General features: G+C 50.5%; 1 protein-coding gene across 2 annotated transcripts in view; it reads left to right on the top strand.

Annotated features, from left to right (window-relative positions):
• Positions 1-2,083: 2,083 nt before the first annotated feature.
• The window catches only part of ACOT11 (acyl-CoA thioesterase 11), a 74,327-nt gene continuing 50,042 nt past the window's right edge, over positions 2,084-26,368 (top strand). The window contains exons 1-2 of one of the 2 annotated variants that reach the window (XM_054037489.1): positions 2,084-2,300; positions 6,279-6,536. The gene's annotated coding sequence lies outside the window, so the exon portion shown is untranslated. The remainder of the gene's footprint in view (positions 2,301-6,278; positions 6,537-26,368) is intronic. The other variant, XM_054037488.1, reaches the window with a different exon arrangement.

The raw sequence follows: 26,368 nt of genomic DNA, 5'->3' as shown, positions 1-26,368 counted from the left end.
TGTTAGAACTCTACTTCAGTCTGATTTTATTTTTAAATCACTGATGTCCCTTTACGAACGGGACCAAGCAAAATCGAAAGCACAGAGTAATTCCTGTGGAGATTTTTAACACCATTCCCCTGCTGAGTTTTGTCCCTGGTTATTAAATGCTCTGATCGCTCTTTCTTTAAGCCCTGGCAAAAGATCTGCAGTCAGGTAACACCCGACAAAAAGCCCCAACCGCTCAAGAGTAAACGACATCTAAGTAGAAACCCCCCCAGCACCCTCTAAGCAGGCTAAACATGAACACATTTACTCAATTGCCAGCTTTGACCTCTCTGGGTCATGTCGGGGAGGTTAGTGCTGTTCAGCCTCTCGAGCCTCTGAACGGCGACAACTTTAAACAATGAAACCGCGGGTGAATGTTCATTCATAAACTGTGCTTCCCGGGCAGCCAGATGGGACCATTGATCACCAAGTCTGGTCTCCAGCACAGCACAAGCCACGCAACTTCTTCATGTGATTCCTGTCTCCAGCCCAATAATCTATAGTTGAACAGACTATTGCTTTTAGGCCCCAAACCTGCGAACACGTGCATAATGTCTGCAGCATCAGGGCTTTAAAGTCATTAATTCAATCTTGATTTCAAAATGCCGAGTGACCGTGATTCCTCCCACATCTCATGGGAAGATGCTCCAATGGGTAATTACCCTCACTGTATTTTTTTATTTTTTTTTTTAAAGGGTGCATTTGTTTCCAGTTTGAATTTAACGTCTGCATTAGAAATCAAATGGTAAAAATTAAGTAGCATGTGTATAAAAGTGTAGATCTTTTAATTTTCTTATTTCCAAGGCTCCTTCTAAAGGAGTTTAAGAATACGGCTTAATATATATCTGTATAAAGCTGATTTGACTTCTAGAGAGACGGTATGGTGTGTTACAAAAAGGGCCATTCTCCTCTTCCTTGTAAGCTCCATTGATTCTTTCTACCTCTCTTGCAATGGCACTGTGAAAAGAGCATATCCTTTATCACTTGTATCTTTTGTTTTTAATAATCAATATTGTTCTATTTAGCCCAATAATAATAGGGCCAGATTCTCAGCTATTGTAAATTGGCATAACTCCAATGAAGCTGTGTGGATTTGTACCCCTTAAATTAATTTACGTCTGGCATCTATCTCAATATATTTATCTTTTTAAATTGCAGAAGACACCGGTTCAGGCCTGCTAAAGTCTGCACCGGTTCAGGTTTCCCACCCACCTTACAAACATTGTCATCAGAATAAACTGACATTGCTAGGCAACAATGGACCACCCTCAAGATAGCTGATGAAGCAGTTTCTCAAAGCCGGCATTTACAAGTTAACACTTTCAGTGGGGTCACATACACTACATGTATAAGGAATCCCGAGCTAACTTGGAATAACCCACTGATTTATTTATTTATTTATTTTTTTTAATTCAAGGTGGGAGATGGAATAAAAACTCCACTGAAAATGCACAGTGTGTTACAAACTTGTCATACCTGTGTGTAAGTAGGTCTTAAACCCAAAGCTGAGGAACAGGTGGAAAAACATTAGGATTCACAGACTAGCTGCTTCCTGAAAAAAGATTAAAAGAAAATCAATTCCCGAAAGTCTGCTCAACCTTTTCTCTTAATACTTCTGTCAAATGACACATGTAGGTGTTAGATCTGGGTATTTCTGTGTCATACCTGTGGAAGCCTTGTCTGACAACCATTTCCTTTTATAATTTTACTTGTACTCGGTGATTTAATTTTGAAACTGGTAGTTTTGTTCCTAATCACATTTGTGGCAGTTTCTCATGAATATTGTGTCTGACTGAAGGTCCAATAGAAGTGTGTATGTGTATATATACATATATATGTGTATAGGTATTGTGTGTGTGTGTGTGTGTGTGTGTAATTTTTTAAGAAGAAAAAGACTAGGGGAAGCAAACAGCTAAGCTGGAAAGTAGAGACAGCAAGTCAAAGAACTGGCCAGTAAACAAAGGAAAGTAGCTATCTGGAAGGCGAGAACTTGTAAGTGCCACCTTAAGAAAACTTCATCTGACTGTTTTTAAGGAACTAAGGGGAGTGCCGCTTCCTCTGATCCAAAGGACAGTTCTGGCAGGGGCTCTGCCTGAAAGGCCCGGAGAGGGAAAAGAGGGCGAGAGAGCATGGGGGTGAAAAGTACAAGCAGGTGGTCTGGTATTCCTCCTTCACGGCAGGTCACTGCCTGATCCTGTGGTTACAATTCTGGCCTGTCGCAGAGGAACGTTTCTCTGGCCTGTTCAGCAAATGTGAAGCTGCTCCTGGCTAAGGTGAGATTGGGAGCCTAAAACTGTGAGGCAGCTTTGCTGGGAAGTGAGAAGCCTGTTAAAGGGGGCAGCTGCTGATCTTGGGGCGCACCTGGTTTTGGTGAGGCGGCTGAGAGCGCGCTGCCAGCGGGATGTACACGTGTTCAGTGCGAAATCCTTTTTTGCACTGACACAGCTGCCTCCATGCAGAACTTTACACAGATTTCTCTTTTGGCTGAGGCTGGTGTTTGCCTTGGGAAGGAAAGCGACCAAACCTTTCAAACATTTCCTAGATGAGGCAGCAACTTAGGGTGGCTTTTAGTTCTAGTGAAACTAATGAACTTTTTTAAACTTGCCTTGCGTGGAGCAGAAAGCTCTGGGTTTAGGGTGTGTTGTGTGGCACAGTGCAGTGCCCTGGAGGAAGATGTAACCCGAAACCCTGGCAGCCTGTATACATGCCGCACGTCCCAGACAGCACGCTTCTGATCTATATTGGTTAATTTCATAAATCGCCAGGGGAAGCCACTTGTGTGGATGCGGTATGAGGATTTACAATTCGGTAGCATTAATCTACGGCATGGGCACCGGAGGAAGATGCCAGACCCAGATGTTTGCAGCTAACTAACTATTCCAGCAGGGTGTATTACTCCTAATTGTGCTATTAGCATTGCAGAAATGAGAGAGCTTAAGTGGGTGAAATTCTGGACGAAATCTTAAACCTTTCATTAAATGGAGGCTGTATTTTTTCAGAAGAACTCCGCACCTATGGAAACGCGTGAATGGCTAGCCTTTATTTGGGTGCCTTAGTGGGAGCTGAGCTGTTCTGAAAATCTGGCCCAGCTGTGGGAGCTAAGTGCTCGAAAAATCTGGCCTAGAGCTGCTCTTGAAAATCTGCTCCTTTTGTTTCAACCTCACAAGCTACTGGAGCCCGTTAATTATCAAACGCCAGTACACTACTAGCGTGCGAGGTTCTTGCAGTGCTGAGGAGCTTACAGTCTCAGGCCATGAGCCTCCTGACAGTGGTGCAGGACTGGGCTTTAATTAAACCACCCACCATAGAGATGAGGGATGGAGAACAGGCAACAGGCAGTGGCTGATTGAGTGGAGTTGTCTAGCAGGCATCATGTGTGTTCTTTAACCCTTTCAGGTGTTTTTTTAAAATTTCCCTTTGGGGGAAAGACTAGAATTTTATAGGCCTTTTGAAAGAAGCAGGTTTTTTTTTAAGGAGGACCAGGGGGATGGCAGAGGCATGACAGACTCTGGGTTTCGTGTGCAAATTAAAACCGTAAGCTACACAAATGTCAAGCATTAACTTGCTGCTGTTGAGCAGTTGTGTAGTGTTCCTGTGTGTGGTTTAAACCCATACTTTGCTCTGCCCCAGCAATGCCTGCCTGTCAGTCAGGTTTACCAACAGGTTCCCACAATGCTTTGGAATCCTTCTAGATGAAAGCTGCTATAACACACGTGATAATAGTATTCTGACCTTTGCATTCAGAGCCCGCTGTGTTAAGGCCATTTTTGCACAAAGTAATCAGTGGGGACTTTGGAGTCCTCAGTGGGACAGCTATATAATGAAACCTTCCATCTCTGCACAAACCCCAGCATGCAAGTGCTTCTTTTTTATTATCCTGATGCTTCTCAACTTGTGTTCAAGTGACTTGACAAGCTGATTTTCATTTCAGCTTTTGTGGGCATCCTTTGGTGATGTGATCTTAAGAAATTAACGAGCACAGGGGCAGTAACGATAGTCCGTTGGAAACCAACAAAATTACTCTTGGAATCGCAATGCTAGGAGGAAGAGTTACCTCTTGCACATGTACGCAACAGGCTTGCAATAAGCAAGGTGGTTACCTGTTGTGCTATTGGCCCTATTCTTTCTTGCTATTTGGTGGGTTATTTAAGTGGGTCCCTGAGGATGGAGAGAGGAGGAAGGGAATTTGACCCAGATGAGGCTGGGAGAAAGGGGGTCTGAGACAGACCAGAAACCCATGTTTGTCAGCGGTAAAGGTTTCTCGTGTGGCTTGGGCCGTCCGTTTCCAATGAGCCATTCAGCTGACAAATGAAGCTGATTCACTTACACCAGGGTTGGATTTGGCCCCACCTTTCTCCTGCTTCCCTAGAACACCGCATGACTCCAATGCTCAACAAAATCCTAGTTAAGCATCGTACGCGCTGCCAGAGAACACTCAAAATCCAGCTTGTCCGGAGCCAAATTGGACTCAGTTCTAGTCCATTCATTTTTCTGGTTTGTGTCCTTGCTCTGTGACTCAGCTTGTCTCTCTTAGTGGCTCCTACGCTGCGAATTGCATGGGGTCAGTGTGTGGTGCCTTAGCAGGCTTATGCCTCCGAACAATGCCCTATGTCATTTCACGGGCCGAGCGTTGGAGTGTAGTGAAAGCAATGCATTCAGGCAGGCAGCAGTGTGCGGGAAGGTCTTGGAAGGCATTGGATTTGCACACTGATTTCTTTCTTCCAAGCTGGCAAGACCTTTTTGAAAACCGTAAACAAGTCCTGATGCCTAACAGGCCCTAAGGGAACCAGTTCCCATGGGCGTGTAGGTTAAGCCACAACAGATTCTGAAAAGAATCCGATGTTTGTCTGAGCTAATATACTCGGCATGGAGCGGGAAGAGAGAGGTCATTCTCTACCAAATGAAAGACAGAGGGTTACCTTCTGATAGTGCCCTACAATGGTATCTTTCGTTGGCACCCATCTGCAGGGGTTATCCTTGTGATGGGTGGGAGGTTCTCCAAAGGCTGATGAATCTTTGCAAGATGTCCCTGCTTTTGCCCTTAGGTGGGGCAGTCTAGCCGCTAACTACCAGACTCGCTACCTTCAGGCAGATGTTCCTCGTCTCAGCCTTCAGGAGGGAGTGTAGTAGGCTTTGCTTCCCTAACCTAGTGCTCCAGGCACCAGCCGAGCAAGCTGGTGCTTGGAGTGGCAGATTGAACGAGGCGGCATTCGGCCCAATCCTAGGGTGGCACGGCCGCTTTTTTTTTTTGTTCTGCTCCAGCCGCCCTGTAGGGGGCGGCGGCACGGAGGACGGGAGCGCCCTGCGGCAAGCCCGGCAGGGCAGTCCTCGTCCTTCCCTCCCCACTGACGGGAGCGGAGCCCTCTCGGCAGGTGGTGAGGCGCGGCGGGCTGCGTGGCAGCGTCCTGCTGTAGCCCTGGCCGCCCCCCTTCTCTCTCTCCCCCACCCGCTCCCTCCCCACCGCTAGCTGGTCCCCCTGCACCCGCACTCCGGCCAGGGTTTTTTTTGCTTTCCCGTTCTGGCCGCCCTATGTTTTTGCTTGGGGCGGCCAAAAAGCCAGAGCCGGCCCTGCTCATGGGGTCCCTTGCCAGGTCTACCAAAATCAGGGGGAGCCATGGTATTAGCTTTTAATTTAACAAACAAATTCTATCCCTCTCGCTTGCTGAGTCATCCTTGGATGTGAAACCTGATCCAACCCAGTGTAAATGGATTGCTCGGGTTCTTTGAAGATCAGCAGCACTGCCTGATGCCCAGGACTGACCTCCGAAGGTCAGCACAAATTACAGCCCTGAAATGACCTGTAAGGGCTTGAACTTGCTCTGCTCTTGGAAGTGTGAGAGTGGTTTCATGGCAGGTAACTGTACGTTTGAAAAACGTTTATTTGCTAGTGCTTTATTTCATTAAATTTTTGCAAGGAGCAAGTCAATTAGGAGCCCTAACTTCTAATGCCTATTTCTTGGCCAGGCAGCTGCACTAGTTCAACAAAACAACGTCAAAACGCAGCATTCAAAGATTCAGTTAGGAAAAAAAAAGGGGGGGGATGGCAGGGACTATGGGGCTCTTGTGATGTGTTCGTATGTTGCATGGGGAGGGGGGCAGCCTGCGTGTTGCCATCGGAGGCTACTGCAATATACATGTTTAACAATAATAAAATACCAGGTACCAATAAAATACAAATATTAGGGTCTCAGACAATCCAGTCCATTACGGACTTCGCTGCCGCTCATGATTTTTTTTTTTTTACATGGCAGGAGCTCAGATACTATGGTAAACTGCAGCCGTGTAAAACCCATAAATAGGGCCAAATATTACAATGATGGCCTCTCTAGAAAGGGAGGGGAAGGGAAAAACCTCTCTGAACTGCTGAGTGTATCCATATATCTCCTGACCTCAGTTGCTACGTCTGCTGGATATTCTGCGTTTTTCCTGTTTCTCGTGGTGACAGTCTTTAAACTTTCACAACATCTTTAAACTTCATCTGCTCCGGAGCAAGGCTTGGTGACCAAACGGTGAGTGTACCTTTTTTGTTCTGGCAGCAAAACTGGCTGTTCTGTTTCTCTCTCCGCTGAGGAGCCTTGTGATGTGATGTGTAAAATGTCAGGAATCATTAGGTTACTTGACTCACTGAACCACCATCCTTCCCCCTCTTCTCCTCCCCCCCCCCCTTCTTTCTGACCCTCCTCCTTTGCCGCAGCGAATTTATTTAAAGCTCCTTCTCCTCAGAACAGGGCCCTTTGTTGGCACTGGTGAATTTCTGGGGAAACATGATGCATTGTTGAGACGCTAGAATTTCTCAAACTAGGTCAAGTTAATTTTTTAACACATGCAGATTTGCTTGTTACTATGGATATTGCTTAATTACAGACCAATAATCCCCCATGAGATCTACATTGTCACTGCTCATTGTTCCCCCCCCCCCCCACATTTTTAAATATCCCCAGGAGCTGGGGGTCCAATGAGGAGTAACAGGATGAAGCTGAACAAAGGAAAATGCAGGTTAAATATCAGGTCAGAGGCCTGCATTCTGTAAGATGGTGGGATGGTCTCCCAAAGGAAGTGGTGCGGTGCTTGTGTCGTCTAAAACTGCTGCACAGAGCACGTGAGATCTTATTCACCTGACATCTTCCCGCCAGTGCCTAGTTGACAGATGAGATGATCATGAACGTCTCTTCCACTTCTAATTTCCAGCTGTTTGGAGATGGCAAGAACAGCGTTCACTAAGATTCTAAATGGCAGTTCAGCCATCTACATATTTCCTCCCTCCCCCTCCATTTTATTTGCCTGGCCTTTGTGATCAAGGCATTTGTGTGTGGACGAGAGCATCCACAGTTTGTTGTTTAATTACAAATACCTAGCTCTCCTTCTTCTATAGGTCTTAAAGTGCTTTACAAAGGAAGTCCGTATCATTATCCCCATCTTACAGATGGGCAAACTGAGGTATGATGTGAAGTGATTTTTTGCCCAAGGTCACCCAGTGGTAGAACTGGGGATAGAACCTAAGTCTTCTGAATTCCAGTCCAGTGCCCTGTTCACTAGGTCACACTGCCTTCCATTTATTGCCCCCCCCCCCCCACTCAAGTTTCAGTCATTTAAACAGGGAGCAGAAAGGATGCCATGTGCTGATGTGTCATTGGTCATCTACATGAAAAAGCAAAGTGACCTAGCTGGGAGTGGAAGGTGCTTGGCTATATTGGTGCAAAACCTGTGTCAGGATTATGGAGCTGGTTGCATCTCTGGCCTCTCTTCATGCACCCCCCCCAGCTGTCAGCCCTCTTGCCTTTACCTGTCTTGGGAGTGAGATTTTGCACTTCTCCCACTCCTAGACCAGGATCTGGATCCAGCATCCTGCCTGTGCTAGCCACTTATCCACTCAGGCCTGTGCAGTACTGTCTGTCCCTCTTCCCTTCAGGAGCCTGTGACCATGAGATAGCAACCAACCACTTCTTAAAAACAAGCAGGTTTATTTGTAAATGGAACAAAGCGTTGGAGAAACTGCTGTGAAAACAACAAACAGCCATGCATAGCTAGCGGAGACTAACCTTACACTTAACTACACACTATGGCGGGGTGGGCAAACTACGGGTCGACCATCCTGCCCGGCCCCCGAGCTCCTGGCCTGGAGGCTTGTCCCCGGCCCCACCCTTGCTGTCTCTTCTCTCCCCCCCCCCCCCCCCCCAGCCTCAGTTAAATCGCTCCGCTGCTGGTGCAATGCTCTGGGCGGTGGGGCTGTGAGCGCCTGAGGCAGCGCAGCTGCAGAGCCCGGCCTGACCCGGGGCTCTGTGCTGTGGGGTGGTGGCAGCAGCGTGGCCCAGCTCCAGCCGGGCGGTAGCTGTAGCGCCGCCAGCCACCGGCGCTCCAGGCAGCACAGTAAGGGGGCAGGGAGCAGGGGCGTTGGATAGAGGGCAGGGGAGTTCGGGGTGGTGGGCAGGGGTGTGGATAGGGGTTGGGGGTGGGGAATAGGGGGTTGAATGGGGCAGGGGTCCCGGGGGGAAGCCAGGAAGGGGGGGTTCAATGGGGTGGCTGGAGTCTGGGGGCAGTCATGGGACAGGGAGCGGGGGTGTGTGGATGGGGCGGGGGTCCCAGAGGGGCCGTCAGGGAATGGGGGGGGTTGGATGGGGCAGGAGTCCCGGGGCGGGGGGGGACGACCCCCTCCCCTAACTGGCCCTCCATACAATTTATTAAACCTGATGCGGCCCTCAGGCCAAAAAGTTTGCCCACCCCTGCACTATGGGTATGTCTACAGTACAGCTACGCAACTGCAGCTGTGCCGATGTAGCCCAATAGTGGAGACACTTCCTACATTGACAGAAGGCGTTTTTTCCATTGATGTAGTTAATCCACTTCCTTTGAGAAGCAGTAGCTTGATTGATTGACAGAAGAATTCTTCCATCTACTTGCAGCACAGTGTGGCTTGGCTTAGGTCGCCTTAACGATGGCACAATTTTCACTGCCCTGAGCAATGTAGCTAGTTGATCTGACTTTGAAATGTAGCCCAGGCCTTAGTTAGATGGGCTTCCTTCTGCAGTTGCAGGAAAAGAAAAGACCCAACTTAAGTTCTTTTAGGAGGCCAACGTGCTCTTGGAATCCAGCCTTGTCTTTGCTGCAGGAAAAAATGGTGTTAACTCAATTGTAAGAGCACATTTTTTGTTCGTTTGCCAGTGAGGTCTCTGTCTTCCTACCTGTCTTCCTATCCCCTGCGCCCCTCAGTAAGGAAATTCCCTTTTCTCAAAGTCCTGCCCCCTCAGTGTGTGCCTGAGGCCAATTACCCTGGTATTCCCTGGCTTTTGTTACAGGGCTTAGGTGTGAAGTCTTTTTAGTCTTTTGCCATGCCAAAAAAAAAAAAATTGACAAGTTAGGCTGCTGGTGTGCTGAGACCTCGCCTGTCATGCTGACTCCCTGGACTCCCCTGTCTGACTGTGTCCATCTGTTTCTCTTGTCTTACACTCTGATTGTACACGTCTCTTCTGTTTGTACGGCGCCTAGCACAATGGGTCCTGGTCCATGGCTGGGCTCCTCGGGGCAGTGATAACACAGATAAATAACAAACCAAAAAGGCCTCTTATTTCAGATGTCTACCCGGGGAGTTACACCAGGATAACTAACATATAGCATTAAAATTCCATCACCTAGTATTGCTGGTGAACTTCCCCAGGTAGACAAGCCCTAAGAGAGTGCCCCCATGATGCTTTGCTGTTTGCCAGTTTAGACCCATTCAACTTTACTGGCTTGCAGTCACTGCTCTCCTGCCTGGGAATAGGGTGACCACATGTCCTGATTTTATAGGGACAGTCTGATATTTGGGGCTTTTTCTTATATAGGCTCCTATTACCTCCCACCCACCCCCTGTCCCAATTTTTCACACTTGCTGTCTGGTCACCCTACCTGGGAGGGAGTCTGCTGGGTCTGTCTGCACTGCTCTGACATTCCACCGTCTCCAAAAGCCTCTGCATAAACCTCACCTCGAGGTACAGATCAACAGTCCCCGCCTAGCCCCCCCATGCTCATCACACCCTGTTTCTCAATCTCCGCTCTGTCTCTGCACCGGTCTCCCCTGAGTGCCATTACCTTGAACTAGGCTGCGTAGAAAGGAGCCAAGAAGGGGCAATCCTGTGGCAATAAGAGACCAGCCTGGAAACATGCAGTTCATAGAAGCCCGGCCACTTTTATATTGAGCACTTGGCAGTCTGAAGATAGTTCCTTCTTAGGGTCTGGTATGTGGGTGTGGCCTCACTCCGGAATGGATCTGCATGCCCGCGATCGTGTTGCAATCTGCTTAGAACTCCTTAAACTAGGCAGGACTGGACCTGCTCAGGACTTGGATGGGAGACTTCAAAGAAAATCCCAGGGTGTGGTAGGAAAGAATTTGACTTTTCTTTCTGGCTTGCCCCGGCAAGGCTGGACGAGCAGCTGGAAGGGAGTCCTCCTGAGTGATAGGAGAGAGCCCCGGTGGGGAGCATTGGCGTGGGGGTTGGGCTAAGGTAAAGAGACGGAATGTCTTTCAGAAAGGAAGCTGGGAAATGAGGCCAGCCTGTCTCTGGATGTATTCTATCAAAGGAGGGGGGCCTCCTGTAGTCCGCTGCTTTTGCCTAGGGTTGCCAATTCTCCAGGGTTGTCCTGGAGTCTCCAGGAATTAAAGATTAATCTTTAATTCCTGAACTAATGATTGTCATGTGATGAAATCTCCAGGAATTCATCCAACCAACGTTGGCAACCCTAAGTTTTGCCCTTCCTCCTGTCCTGCCTCGCAAGTGACATCATCTGAGCGGCACTCAGGATGACGGTGTGTCTTCTGCAGGCTGCTCAGCGCCCCAGAGTCCTGTGTAGCTTCTCTCCCGCTGCCCCAGCAGATTTTCAGTCTGCTCACAGTGGTGGTACAGGGAGCCATGAAAGGCAGGACATGATGGGGTCGGGGGTGGTGGGAGGGGAGGAAGGGCATTTGGACTGAAGGAGGGGACGGACTTCCCTTCTGGGTAGGGTGGCAGTTCAGTCTCTTTGGCCCATGCAGTCTTTCTCGGTTAGTGCAAGGCGGGGTGATCGGTTTGTGGTGAGACCTACCAAACTCCTCTCATATAAGGGTCACCAAATAGCCAATGGATGAGAGAAGAGCGAAATGAGATGAGCTAGAGTAAGAGAAATTAGGATTTAGAGCAGTGAGATTAAAAGATGGAGTGGGGCTTGTGAACATGGGGGGGTGGGGGTGAGAAGAGAGAGAGGAGCTGGCTCTGGGAGAAAGCCATGAAGGGTGTACGAGAGGGGGAGAGGCGTGTTGTTTCCAGATTCCAGTGAGCCGAATCATGCCTTTTTCAGTCCAGCTGCTATGACTACTTGGAGACGAGCAACGGAAGTGAATGGTCAGCACTGAGATGTGCTTTGTTCACAAGTCACGTCTGACCCACTCTGTTCCTAGCTCAGTCTCCAAGTAACTCAGTGTGAAATACCTGTAACTGACCCCCTTTGGGGTGACCTTGAGCCCAGTCCTCCCAGTGCTAAAAGCACAAGCTCCTAGCACTTCACCTAACTGTGACTCTGCCTCAGAGCAACAAACAGTACCAGCTCATGATCCTTTTTGGTGGGCCAGCCACAAGAGGAGAACAAAGACCCACATTCTCCTTGTGTGGATTATACATCCAACCAAGAATGATCCAGATCTTAAAGGTACAGTCACCACTGACATGCCGTCCGCACAGTTCTCAAAGCTCTCTATATAACAAGGGTTAAACAATGTTTTCTCCTGCACCACGCAGGGTTAAAGGAGGAGCAGGGTGATGGAGCGGTAGTCCCTGTCCTTCTCTGCTAACAGGAGCTCCCACTCCACTCCCTGCTCAGTCGGTAGGTTTTCAAAACAAACAGCAGTCTCATCTCGGTTGGGATTGTGATTGGTCATGTGGTATTGTTTCTGCTTCCTGACTGGGCAACACATTTTTTCCAGCAGGAAACTAACTAGCGAACTTATGTTGTGAATTTTCAGGCGATGGATCACGTGTGATAAAACGGCGGATTGGAAAATAGCTTTCCAGGTAGCCAGCTCTCGACTTAGTCACAAATGAGTTGTCACCACCTCCAAATTGCACTTAATCCAGTGTGATCCTTATTTGTGGAGATATTCTGGAATCTTCTCTCTCTCTCCCACCAGCTCTCCTGGTTTTGATCTTGCTGGCACGTTGGAGGCATGTAGACTCTCATTACGCCGTCAGCAGCACAGAAAATGAACATGGCACGAGCCAAGAAAAAATTCCACTTGAAGGTTTTTTTTTTTTTTTATGCAAACTTTCTTTTTTTGTAGAACTGGGTCACTCAAGGGGTGACAGCATAAGAGCATCATCGCCTAGGTAATGTATCTTGTTGCCATGGTGACCGCGAAAGGCTGCATCAGTCAACAGCTTTAAAAATTTGACAGTTGAGTGAGAGTGAAGATTTTAATGAGGACAGACACTTCCTTGCTTAGTTTCAATAGCCGAATATTCTAAAAATACCCTTCCATCTTGTTAATATTTCCGGGTCTCCAGAGTGGAAATTAATGTGCATAACCTAGGCACTTTCCTTGCAGTTCTTGACACCCTGGAATATTCTGTCAAAGCTGAGTGCAGCCCAGCTGTTGAGATGATAATAGCATAGTGCAGTTCTCCTGTTTGGATGTTGTGGTTGCCACTGACCAGAAAACTCCTAAGCCATGACTGCCTTTTCAAATTTTTTTTTCTCCTTTAATGTGGAACCTCCTGCTCCCTCAGTTTCCCTTCCCACACTTAATACTGGAATAACTGGGCAATAAGTCCTTCTCAAATATCTCCATCTGCTCAGTGCCTGCTGGAGTGTTGCTACAACTAAGAATGTTTGCAACGGCTGGGGAAGTAATTTGATTGAGACTCTGTGAGGACTTCAGTGGTGGGTCCTTCATCTCCTCCATCACCCTAGGACATGATTTGTTTGTATTATTGACCCAGCACTGGGCTCCTGTTTTCTAGTGTGAATAACAGCCATACAGCCCACTCAATGCTGTGGATCTGCTGGCACGAGCTCTTCATCCTGCCGCCGCTTGGGTTGCTGCTCGCTACGACGGAAGGGTGACGGGGTCAGATTTGAGTGGCGTTGTGACCCTGTGCATCACTCCTGATCCGTTCTGTTCCCTTAGACCTATTTATGCCTTTGTCAGTATGCAAGTTATACCAACTTGTATTAAAGTGTTGGGTGACGGGGAAGCTACCTCAGCAGCAGCAGAGCATGAGACAATGTTTTCCTGCTACACCCCTCTTTTCTGGTTCCTCAGGACGAAAGCCGCAGGTTCTTTTAGACTCAGTAATGTGTAACTTGCACCGCATTATACACCCCCTCTGGATTCAATCCAGAGTCTCTGTCTAGAATAGCGGAAAACAGAACATCCTTTCTAAAGAGATTTAACTCTGAACACTGGTCTCTTGTGTGTGTGTGAGCTCCAAGCAAGCTCCCCAGACTGAATTACAAGCCCCTGTAAGGAGAGGTTCTTAAACAGCAACGCGCAGAGCTGCTGGAAGACCTGCGGCTTTAATGAGGCATGTTCAGTAGGAAACCCTTGAAGATCTCAATGGGTGCAACTTGGATTTGTCTGTGCGCTGCGCTCGGAGCAGCCTGGCTTAGTGCTGTACACAAAGGGGGCTGCTCAGCCAGTCGCACGAACACCAGGCCTGGGAATTACTGATGTTCCATGAGCTGAAACTGCTGTTTCCATTTAGTGGCTTCGCAGCTGGTGCCAAAACCTGACAGCCCCGGAGCTTTGAGAGGAGGAAGTGGAGCAATAGCCTATGGCAGCTGTTCCTGGCAAGGGCAACACTGTCCTGCCTATGGGTTTAGCACCCCCTGGTTTTGCCTCTCTTCCAACCCGCTGTGGCTGACTGCCACTAGGGGAGTTTACTTGTGGTTGGGACTTGGCAGGGGCTTTGTGAAAGCTGGTGCCAATGCTATTATAGGGCTGAATACTGTAGGCAGTTCTGGTTGCCCCATTTCAAAAAATATATTAGAACTGGGAAAAGTACAGAGAAGGGCAACAACGATTAGGGGAATGGAACAGCTTTCAGATGGGGGGGGGGGGATTAAAAGCCTGGGACTTTTCTGCTTAGAAAGGAGATGCTTCAGGGGGAGGGGGTCTGACAGATCTATAGAATCATGACTGGTGTGGAGAAAGTGACTAAGGAAGTGTTATTTACCCCTTCACATAACACAAGAACTAGGGGTCACCCAGTGGAATTAGCAGGCAGCAGGTTTAAAGCAAACAAAAGGAAGGACTTCTTCACACAATGCACCGTCAACCCATGGAACTCATTGCGAAGGCCACAACTATAAAGGAGTTTAAAAAAAGAATTAGATGAGTTCAGGGAGGATAGGCCCATCAATGGCTATTAACCCTGATGGTCAGGGATCCAACCCCATGTTCTGGGTGTCCCTAAACCTCGGATTGTCAGAAGCTGGGACTAGATGACGGGCGATGGATCACTTGATAATTGTCCTGTTCTGTTTATTCCCTCTGAAGCATTGGTCACTGTCGGAAGACCGGATACTAAGCTAGATGGGCCATTAGTCTGACCCAGTAGAGCCATTTGTAAGTCAGCAAAGGGTGAAGTTGAGTGCACTCTTGTCACCTTCCGGTCTCTCCATGGTGGTAGCCCTGGGTTGTTTCTGCTCAGGTGTTTCTTGGCTGACCTGTCTCAGAGGTGGTGCAGCCAAGTGCCTGAAATGGAGTGAGGAGGCCACCTATTGTGTTAACTTAGGACCCTGTCACTTCTCCTCACGAAGTCCCAGTGGGACTTGGGCTCTGATGTGACTTAAGTGCTTATGAAATGTTACCCACTGTCCTCAGCCCTGTGGGGAGTCTGCTCAGGAATTAATAGCGCCTTAGATTGTGTTAACTCATGACTATAGGCCGCCTTTGCGATGGGAGACCCTGTAAAATGGAAGCTCTGGGCTCCTCTGCCCACAAGGGCGGTGTGGAGCCATGCTGGTAGATACCTGAGATCTGTGGGGCCTGGGTACTAAACCCACTGTTTCTTGGGGGAAGCAGAGGGAAAGCCTCTCCTCCCCCCATCCATTGGGGCACCACCGCTCACTGCATGACTCATGTTTGCACCCTGGAGGTTGGTGCTCCAGGGACCGGAGGAGATGGCCTTGATACCGGTGCCTTTAGCACAGCTAGCGTCCGTGCTTTTTCTCTCCTGCCCTTTTCCAAGACTGAGCATGCTGCTTCGGCCGACCCAGAGTCCAGGGCGCTGCATGTTACCCAAGGCCTATTTATAAAATAACAACAATCCCTGCAGGCGCACGCTGTGCAGCGACTCCTCAGTGTGTATGGTGAATATTAAATCAATCTTGCACATGCTCAGGATTGCTGGCCTGAACCAGCACGGGCTAGAACTTAGAGATGGTGGGTGGGGGACAATGAAGCTCCATTAGCTTATCTAGTTCTTCCCTCTGTTTCTCACACTCACACTCCACCCCTACCTCTTTTTATAAAATGACTGCTACTGAACTATCTGTCTGAGTGTGTGCTTTGTTGGAAACTTCTACCTCTTCTGATCACCCTGTCCATCACCCTACCCCTAGGTAGTGCAGGATCCCATCCTCCAGCGGGATCCATTAATTTTGGGAGCATGGAACTGATAAAGGCAGAGATCCTGTGTGGTATGTCTCTTTAAAAGATTAAACCTTTTAACAAATGCCTTGTTGGAGACTGGAGCAATAAGCGCGCCTATTCCTTAATTCCTTTCTGTGTGGCTAAATAAATGTGAACGAGGCCAATTTAATATGACAACTGAGGGATGTCAAGTTTCTGTCTTCATTATGTTAAAAAGTATACTTTATTTTAAAGCCTAATTTCCAGTACTTAGACATTTTGCTGTAGCTCCTGATTCCTCCTTTCCTGAGGGTTGGGGGAAAGTCAGCCCCTTGGCATGGTCTTAATTATAGCGCCTGTCTAGTTAACTGCTTGTCACTTTTCTTGCTCTTATTGTTCAGATTGAATAGTCGTTTATTAGTGTCATTATCGTTCCCTTCCTGAAGGGCAAGTAAACAAAAGCCTGTCTTCTGAAAACTGATCAAAACCTTGGTTAGAATTCATTCTCCGGCAGGGAAAGGTGCATTTTCTGCAGGGCTTCCTTAAGCCTCCAGTTCTTTTTCTTTTTAAAACATCTTTGAGTGGGTAACTTGGAAGTGCCTTTACCCCTCTCCAAATTGCCTGGTTCATTTTGGTCTCTACTTGCTTTTCAGGATTTACCTGAGTGCTTTCATAGCATGCCAGCCGAGGCTTTCAGAAGACGCTAGTGGTTTTGGAGTTCCCCTTTTAAAGGTGTTTTGTGTTTGTTTTTTAAGGGCTGTCCATTAATTGCAGTTAACTCACGTGATTAACTCAAAGAAATTAATTGCAGTTTTAATCGCACGGCTAAACAATAGAATACCAATGGAAATGTATTAAATATTTTAGATGTTTTCCTACATTTTCATATAGATTATATTCTGTGTTTTAATTGAAATCCAAGGGTATATTATTTTGATTACAAATATTTGCACTGTAAAATGGTAAACAAAAGAAATAGTATTTTTCTATTCACCTCATACAAGTACTGTAGTGCAATCTCTTTGTCATGAAAGTGCAACTTACAAATGTAGATTTTTGTTGTTGTTACATAACTGCACTCAAAAACAAAGTAATGTAAAACTTCTCAGCCTACAAGTCCACTCAGTCCTACTTCTTGTTCAGCCAAATGCTAAGACAAACAAGTTTGTTTACCTTTATGGGAGATAATGCTGCTCTCTTCTTCTTTACAATGTCACCAGAAAGTGAGAACAGGCATTTGAATGGCACTTTTTTGTAGCCGGCATTGTAAGGTATTTGCCTGCCAGATATGCTAAACATTTGTAAGCTCCATCATGCTTCGGCCACCATTCCAGAGGACATGCTTCCGTGCTGATGATGCTTGTTTAAAAAAATGAGTTAGTTAAATTTGTGACTGAACTCTCTGGGGGAGAACTATACGTCTCCTGCTCTGTTTTACCTGCATTCTGCCATATATTTCAGTAGCAGTCTTGGGTGATGACCCAGCACATATTTGTTCATTTTAAGGACACTTTCACGGCAGATTTGACAAAACACAAAGACGGTACGAGTGTGAGATTTCTAAAGATAGTACATCACTCAACCCAAGGCTTAAGAATCTGAAGTGCCTTCCAAAATCTGAGAGCGATGAGGTATAGAGCATGTTTTGAGAAGTCTTAAAAGAGTAACACTCCGATGTGGAAACTACAGAACCTGAACCACCAAAAAAGAAAATCAACCTTCTGCTGGTGACATCTGACTCAGATGGTGAAAGCGAACATGCATCGGGCTGTACTGCTTTGGATTGTTATCGAGCAGAACCTGTCATCAGCATGGACGCATGTCCCCTGGAATAGTGGGTGAAGCATGAAGGGACATATGAATCTTTAGCGCATCTGGAATGTAAATATCTTCCAACCAGGGCTGGCTCCAGGCACCCAAGCACATGCTTGGGGCGGCACCTGGTAAGGGGCGGCGGGGGGAGCGCAGCGCGGCGTGGCATTCCGCAGGCGGGGGGCGCTCCAGTAGCGTGGCGCTTGGTGGGGGGGCGGCGCTCTGGGGGGGGGCTCAGGCGGTGCTTGGCGGGGGCGGGCTCCGGCGGCGCTCGGTGGGGAGGGGCAGCGCGGGGCTCGGTGCTCGGGGGGGGTGGGTTCCGGCAGCGCTCGGCGCGGGGCGGGGGCGGGCTCCGGCGCTTGGCGGGGTGTTTCCAGCGGCGCTCAGCAGGAGGGCAGCATGGCATGGCTCTCGGCTGGGGGGGTGGCGGCGCTCTGTGGGGGGGCTCGGGGGGCGGCGCTTTTTTTTGCTGCTTGGGGCAGCAAAAAAGCTAGAGCCGGCCCTGCTTCCAACGCTGGCTACAACCATGCCATGTGAATGCCTGTTCTCACTTTTAGATGACATTGTAAACAAGGAGCGGGCAGCATTCTCTCCCATAGATATAAATAAACTTGTTTGCCTGAGTGATTGGCTGAACAAGAAGTAGGCCTGAGTGGACTTGCAGACTCTAAAGTTTTACATAATTTTATTTTTGAATGCAGTTTTTTTAAACATAATTCTACTTTTGTAAGTTGCACTTTCACGATAGAGATTGAACTATAGTACTTGTATTAGGTGAATGGAAAAAATACAATTTCTTTAGCGTTTTTTAATGGTGCAAATATTTGTAATCAAAAATAAAGTGAGCACTGTACACTTTGTATTCTGTGTTGTAATTGAAATCAATATATTCAGAAATATAGAAAACATCCAAAAATATTTAAATAAATGGTATTCTATTGTTTAATGGTGCGATTAAGTGCGATTAATTTTTTTAGTCTCTTGGCAACCCTAGGGTTATTTTTTTTGGGGGGGGGAGGGGTTTGTCGGGGGGTTTTCTTCCCCAGAAGGTGCTGAGCATCCTATGCTCTGAAAATCAGGCCCCAATGTCTCAAGTTGGGCACCCAAAATCACTAGTCCGCTTCTGAAAATCTTGGCCCTTTCCTCCAAAGCAAAGTAGCTATTGTGGGACAAGCAGTTCAGATCCCTTCAATGAAGAAGCTGCTTGAAAGAAAACTAAATCAAGGCCAGAAAGAAGCACTAAACCCTCCTCTCCTCCCCCCCCCCCGCCCAAAAAAAAATCTGGAGCGGGGAACTTGCCACAGATTCATTTTAAACCAGAGATGTCACTTGGTATACTTTGCAAGAGTGAGATGGCTTGAATTTGAGACTAGTCACATGTAGTTAATAGCTTTGTTGGGGAGGGACTGTATACCTTCATGTCTGCAGAACACCTAGCACAAGTCATTTGTGTGTTACAACAGCAGCTCAAATCTTAATGCCAAAAGTGTTTTGGTATGTGGAGTCAGGAAGAGGGGGTTGGATGTGGTCCAAAGTTTGCTGTGGATATCCTGGGATGCATCATTCTGGGACCTCTGCGCTGAAAGCCCCGCTATTACATGGAACATAAAGATCCGAGCTTGGTCCAGTTTTCTCATATGTGGTGTGGTTTTTAGATTCCTTATTCCTTTTTAACCAAGCATGCTGGGTACCTGGTTAGCGGAAACACTTGCTACAGATCTCTCTGCTTGGCTCAGAGCTCATGTATCTTTCACAGGTTACCTTTATAACACGGATTGCAAGGAATCTCTTCTACCCTCTCCTCCAAAGAAAACGGCAGTGCAGATTGTTAGTCTCTTTCAAATATACGAGCAGGGGCTGCTGTTGCTTTTTCTTTCTTGCTGGGTTATTTCCACTTGGGACTCTTTCAACTTTTTATACTGGTCCGAAGATCACAAATGGCTCTCCTACCAGGTCCTCCACCACCCTGACATTGCTCATGCCCTCCCTGGCAGAGATCCAACCCCTTGAGTCAGTCTCTGAGTTGGAGAAACGCTGCTCTAAATGCCAGCTTTTGACAGTCATTTGGGAGCTACAAGAAAGAATGTGGAGCTGAGCTGAGCTCTCTGTATCCCCCCCAGCCCAAGTCTCGGCAACTGCATGCTGCCTTGGTTGTGCATCTCCTGCGGGACTGTATATTTTGCTGAACTCTATGGACTCAGATTCTTCAGGCACAAGTGTTGCGGATTGTGGGGGAGTTAGGGCCCTGCACCCCTCTTCCCGAGATTCACTGCGACTCTCAGCCAGCCAGTAAAGCAGAAGGTTTATTTAAGGACAGGAACACAGTCTCAAGCAGAGCGTGTAGGTACGACCGGACCCCCTCAATTAGGTCCCTCTGGGAGGTTCAGGGAGCTTAGACCCCAGCTTGGGGTTCCCTGCGTTGCACCACCCAGCCCCAACCGAAACTAAACTCCCAGCCCCTCCCGCTGCTCCTCTCCTTTGTTCAGTCTCCCGGGCAGAAGGTGTTAATTCTCCCCACCCCCGTTCCTGGCTCAGGTTACAGCTCAGGTAGCTTCCTTCAAGGGAAGTCCCACATCCCCACTGCAACCCCCCTGCAACATTCCCAGGTCAAATCTGCCCTGCTCCCTGCTCCGTCACATCTCTCCCCCCTTCGAGACTGAACTGAGCGGGGTCACTCTGACCAGTGACCTGGGGAAGTTCAGGGCTCCCTCTCCGGGACAACGCGTCCGCTATCAGGTTGTCACGTCCCTTCACATGGACCACGTCCATGTCATAATCCTGCAGGAGCAGGCTCCATCTCAGGAGCTTGGCGTTGGCTCCTTTCATCTGGTGCAGCCAGGTCAGGGGAGAGTGGTCGGTGTGCACGGTGAAGTGACGCCCAAAGAGATATGGCTCTAGTTTCTTGAGGGCCCACACCATGGCCAGGCATTCCTTCTCGATGGCCGCGTAGTTCTGCTCCCGGGGTAGCAACTTCTTGCTCAGGTACACGATGGGGTGTCTCTCCCCCTTTTCATCCTCCTGCATTAACACCGCCCCCAGTCCTGTGTCTGAGGCGTCGGTGAACACCATAAAGGGCTTGTCAAAGTCTGGGTTTGCCAGAACTGGGCCACTGACCAGAGCCTCCTTCAGCGCCCGGAGAGCCTCCTGGCACTCCTCGGTCCAGACCACTTTGTCTGGCTTCCCCTTCTTGCACAGCTCAGTGATGGGGGCGGCTATGGCGCTAAAGTGGGGCACGAACCTCCGATAGTACCCTGCCATCCCAATAAAGGCTTGGACCTGCTTTTTGGTTTGAGGAGCGGGCCAGTCTCTGATCACCTCCACTTTGGCTGGTTCCGGCTTTAGGCAGCCGCTTCCCACCCGGTGGCCTAGGTAGGATACCTCAGCCATCCCCACCTTGCACTTCTCCGGTTTTACGGTCAGCCCAGCCTTCTGGAGTCGGTCCAGCACTTGTCTAACCTGGGATATGTGGTCCTCCCAGGTCTGGCTAAAGACACAGATGTCATCGATATACGCCACGGCAAAACTCTCCATCCCCCTCAGTAGCTGATCCACCAGGCGCTGGAAGGTGGCCGGCGCTCCCTTGAGGCCGAAGGGCAGGGTCAGGAACTCATAGAGCCCCAGAGGGGTGACAAAGGCCGATTTCAGCCTGGCATCTGCATCCAGCGGCACTTGCCAATAGCCCTTTGTAAGATCCATGGTGGTAAGGTACCGAGCACCTCCCAGCTTGTCTAGGAGCTCGTCCGGCCTGGGCATGGGGTAGGCATCGGCCACAGTGATGGCATTGAGCTTCCGATAGTCCACACAGAACCGGATCGACCCGTCCTTTTTGGGGACCAGCACCACCGGCGAGGCCCAAGGGCTGGAAGACGGCTGGATCACCCCCAAAGCCAGCATGTCATTGACCTCTCTTTCCAGGTCCTGAGCAGTTTTCCCTGTGGCTCGGAAGGGGAGCATTTTATAGGCGGGTGCGATCCTGTCTGCACCCGGTGGACAGTCAGATTAGTGCGTCCAGGCTGGTTGGAAAACAGCTGCTGGTACAGATGCAGCACCCCTCCGATCTCAGCTCGCTGGGCAGGGGTTAGCCGATCAGAGAGAGGAATTGCTTCCAGGGGGAAGCCAACTCTTGTCCCAGGGAATAGATCTACTAAAGGGTCATCTCCCTGCCCCTCCCACTGTCCACACACGGCCAACACCATATTCCCCCTGTCATAATATGGCTTCATCATATTCACATGGTACACCCGGTGGTGGTGTGCCCGGTTCGACAGCTCCACCACATAGTTTACCTCGTTTAGTTGCTTGACAACCTTGAAGGGCCCTTCCCAGGCGGCCTGGAGTTTGTTTTTCCTCACGGGGATGAGGACCATCACCTGATCCCCAGTGGCGAAGGCGCGGGCCCGTGCTGTGCGGTCATACCAGACCTTCTGCTTCCTCTGGGCCCTGGCCAGATTCTCCCTGGCCAGGCCCATGAGCTCGGCAAGTCGTTCCCGGAAGGTCAGGACATACTCCACCACCGACTCTCCGTCAGGAGTGGCCTTCCCCTCCCATTCGTCTCTCATCAGGTCCAGGGGCCCCCTTACCCGCCTTCCATATAGCAGTTCGAAAGGCGAAAACCCGGTAGACTCCTGGGGTACCTCCCTGTACGCAAACAGCAGGTGAGGTAAGTACTTGTCCCAGTCCTGCGGGTGCTGATTCATAAATGTTTTCAGCATCATTTTTAGCGTCCCATTGAACCTCTCCACCAGCCCGTTGGATTGGGGGTGATATGCTGAGGCCCAGGTGTGCCGGACCCCACATCTCTCCCACAAGCACCAGAGTAGGGCCGACATGAAGTTGGACCCTTGGTCCGTCAAGACTTCCTTGGGGAACCCCACTCGGCTGAAAATGGTCAGCAGCGCATCCGCCACAGTGTCTGCTTCAATGGACGATAAGGGCACTGCCTCGGGGTAGCGGGTGGCGAAATCGACCACCACCAGGATGTATTTCTTCCCAGACCGGGTCGCCTTGCTGAGAGGTCCCACTATGTCCATGGCCACCTTCTGGAAAGGCTCCTCTATGATGGGCAAAGGTCTCAATGCTGCTTTCCCCTTGTCCCGGGCCTTCCCCACCCTCTGGCAGGGGTCACAGGATCGGCAGTACTGCCGGACGTTGGTGAAGACCCCGGGCCAGTAAAAGTTCTGTAGCAGCCTCTGCCTGGTGCGCCGGATCCCCTGGTGCCCTGCGAGAGGGATGTCATGGGCCAGGTACAGTAGCTTGTGGCGAAACTTCTGGGGAACCACCAGCTGCCTCCTGATCCCCCACGACTCCACTTCCCCCGGGGGAGCCCACTCTCGGTACAGGAACCCCTTCTCCCACAGGAACCTCTCCTTGCATCCTCTCCTCATGGTCTGTACCACACTGAGGTCAGCCAGGCCCCTTAGCTTCCGCAGGGAGGGGTCCTTCTGCAACTCGGCCTGGAACTCGGCGGCTGGGGAAGGGATGGGGACCTGCTCCCTCTCGTCGGCTGGGTCGGAAGCCCCAGCCACCCCGCGGCCTGTCCTTGGGGTTTCCCTTCCCACCCGGGAAGGGTTCGGTGCCTCCGGTGGGATATCCTTCCCAAGGTCCGGGCGTAGTGCCCCTCGCCGGCTCTGGCTACGGGTCACGACTAAAGCGGTCTGGGGGCTGCTTGGCCAGTCCTCTAGGTCCCCCCCCATCAACACCTCAGTGGGCAAATGGTGGTGCACTCCCACGTCCTTGGGGCCCTCCTTGGTCCCCCATTTCAGGTGTACCCTCGCTACGGGAACCTTGAATGGGGTCCCGCCCACCCCGGTCAGGGTCAGGAAGGTGTTGGGCACCACCCGATCTGGGGCCACCACCTCGGGTCGGGCCAGTGTCACCTCTGCGCCCGTGTCCCAGTATCCATAAACTTTCTTCCCATCCACCTCCAGGGGAACAAGGCACTCGCTCCGCAGGGACAGCCCCGCACCAACCCTGTAAACGGAGAACTTTGAATCCGGAGCATCTGGCCCCCCAGAGAAGCTGGCCGGGGGCCCTTCTCTCTCTTGAGCAGTTGATAAGCTGCCAGCCCCTCTTGCATGGGAAGCCTGCCCCTCGTCCGTCTGGGCCTCTACCAAGTTAACCCGGTGCGGGTTCGGTCTGCTCAGTCTGTCCTTGAGCTTGGGGCACTGGGCCCGAACGTGGCCTCTTCGGCCGCAGTAATAGCAGCTCAGGTCCCGTGGGTCCCCTCGAGCCGGTCGGTTGTCCCTGATGCTGGGCCTTCCCCGTGGGAGGGGATTCCCCATATTCCCCCTTTGGGAGGTCCCAGGGTGACTCTCTCTCTGCATCGCGGCGGGCCTGTTCCTTTGGGGCTCCTCCCTGCCACCCCCTGACCGGCTCTTTACAAACTCATCAGCCAGCTGCCCGGCGTGTCGCGGGTTCTCTGGCTTTCTGTCCACCAACCACAGCCTCAGGTCGGATGGGCACCGCTCATACAGTTGCTCCAGTACCAGCAGTTTAATCAGGTCCTCCTTCGTCTGGGCCCCACCAGCCCACTTGCTGGCATATCTTTCCATGCGGACGGCTAGTTGCAGATATGAGATCTCAGGGGTTTTATCTTGACTCCGGAACCTTTCCCGGTACATCTCAGGAGTCAGCCCAAACTCTCGTAGCAGGGCCCTTTTGAATAGTTCGTAGTCCCCTTTCTCTGCCTCTCCCAGTTGGCGGTACAATGCCACGGATTTGGGGTCCAGTAAGGGGGTAAGGACCCGGAGTCTGTCCGCGGGATCAACCCGGTGCAGCTCGCAGGCCGTCTCAAAGGCCTCCAGGAAGTCATCCATGTCCTCCCCCTCCTTGTATGGGGCCATGATGCACTTATCAAAGCTCCGTGCAGTCCTGGGTCCTCCCTCACTCACCGCAGCCGGGGGTTCGCTGCCCCTCAGTCTCGCCAGTTCCAGTTCACGCTGATGCTGTCTCTCATTCTCCTGTCTCTGTCTCTCTTTCTCCTCCCGTTCATGCTGTCTCTGTCTCTCTTCACGCTGATGCTGTCTCTCTTTCTCCTCCCGTTCACGCTGATGCTGTCTCTCTTTCTCCTCCCGTTCATGCTGACGCTGTCTCTCTTCATGCTGTCTCTGTTGTTCACGATCCTCCAGCTCCCTCAGTTTTAGCTCTTTCTCCCATTCCAGCCAATTCCGCTCCCCGGATGCCGAACGTCGCCGGGAGGATCCTCTGCTGGCCGGCGGGCTTCGCCGGGGGGATCCCCTGCTGGCCGGGGGGGTCACGGCGCCCTCGGTATTTGCTGGGCTTCTCCCCACCCTTCCCCTAGGCATAGGAAGGAGGGGTCTCGGGAAGCCCTCAGCAGCCGGCTGACCACTCCCAGCTGGGACAGACACTGGTGCCTGCGCTGCATCTGCCAGGCTGCTTCCCTGAGACACAGGGATCGGTTCATTCGCGCGATCTTCCGCCTCCAGCTGGGCAATGAGCTGTTCTTTGGTGAGCCTCCCAATGCGCAGCCGCCTCTGCTTGCACAGCTCCACCAGGTCGCTCTTAAGCCGCTTGGCATACATCTTCCTGCTGGCCACTCACCGGCCTGTGTGCTCACAGCTCCCCACAGTTCCCAGGGGGACCCCTAGTGTGCCAGCCCTTCTCGAGGTCACCACCTCTCTGCCAGGGTCGAGCTGCAGACTCCTCCGCCCCTGGGACCACTCGCCGCGATCCCCCCGGGGGACCCTGTTACTGCAAAAGTCCTTCTCGCTGGTCACACACTCCCAGGGGTAATAACCGTCTCTCTCTCACTCTTCAGCACGCCTGGTTCCCGTCAATCCCCCTTCGTTTTACTGCTCCCCAGTCACTTACTGCAGGAAGCGCCGTCCACGGGGTGCAGTAGATCCCACCGCTGCCACCAGTTGTTGCGGATTGTGGGGGAGTTAGGGCCCTGCACCCCTCTTCCCGAGATTCACTGCGACTCTCAGCCAGCCAGTAAAGCAGAAGGTTTATTTAAGGACAGGAACACAGTCTCAAGCAGAGCGTGTAGGTACGACCGGACCCCCTCAATTAGGTCCCTCTGGGAGGTTCAGGGAGCTTAGACCCCAGCTTGGGGTTCCCTGCGTTGCACCACCCAGCCCCAACCGAAACTAAACTCCCAGCCCCTCCCGCTGCTCCTCTCCTTTGTTCAGTCTCCCGGGCAGAAGGTGTTAATTCTCCCCACCCCCGTTCCTGGCTCAGGTTACAGCTCAGGTAGCTTCCTTCAAGGGAAGTCCCACATCCCCACTGCAACCCCCCTGCAACATTCCCAGGTCAAATCTGCCCTGCTCCCTGCTCCGTCACAACAAGTGATCTACATCTCCAGCACTTCACTGGAGATAGTTTTGCCTTGTTCCTTGGTTTGTTATGAGAGCACTTTGCTTTAAAGGAAGCTACTCACTGGATTTTTTTTGTCATGCAATCTCTGGCTCTCGTCCTTATATAATGAAGATCACTCTCTTCCCAGTTGCCCCCTGCTGCCCTAATAAGGGTTAATACCCGGTCACGTGGTGGTCAGCTGACTCTAGTGGTAGCCTGCTATCTTACAACAAGGGGAGATGTGCCTTGTGATTCTCATTCTCTGGGGCCATACAGGACTGAGGATTATGTGTATGGAGGCAGCATATTCCCCACTTGTGTGGGGGAGACAGTGTCTCCATGGCTTAATAGTAATCTACAGAGTCACTTTTGTGAGACTCAAGTGGGAACCTAAAGCCCCACGCACTGTTCCAAATGTTTTCTGTGTCCTACAATGGTTTTCAAGGTCTGATTTCTGGTCACTTTAAGCCTGTGAAGGTGGGGTGTTGGGTTAATACAAAGCTGCTGTTCAAAGCCACGCCAGGCCCCCTCCACGCATCCCTCCAGCACCAACCTGCTTCTTGAAATCACTTCCAAGATCATCTCATGAAAGCTGTTTTGGGTCACAAGAAACCATGTATTTTAGGACAGGGCTTC

The sequence above is a fragment of the Malaclemys terrapin genome, chromosome 8, assembly GCF_027887155.1.
Source record: "Malaclemys terrapin pileata isolate rMalTer1 chromosome 8, rMalTer1.hap1, whole genome shotgun sequence".
Classification (NCBI taxonomy): domain Eukaryota; kingdom Metazoa; phylum Chordata; order Testudines; family Emydidae; genus Malaclemys; species Malaclemys terrapin.
This window is presented reverse-complemented; position numbering and strand designations above follow the sequence as displayed.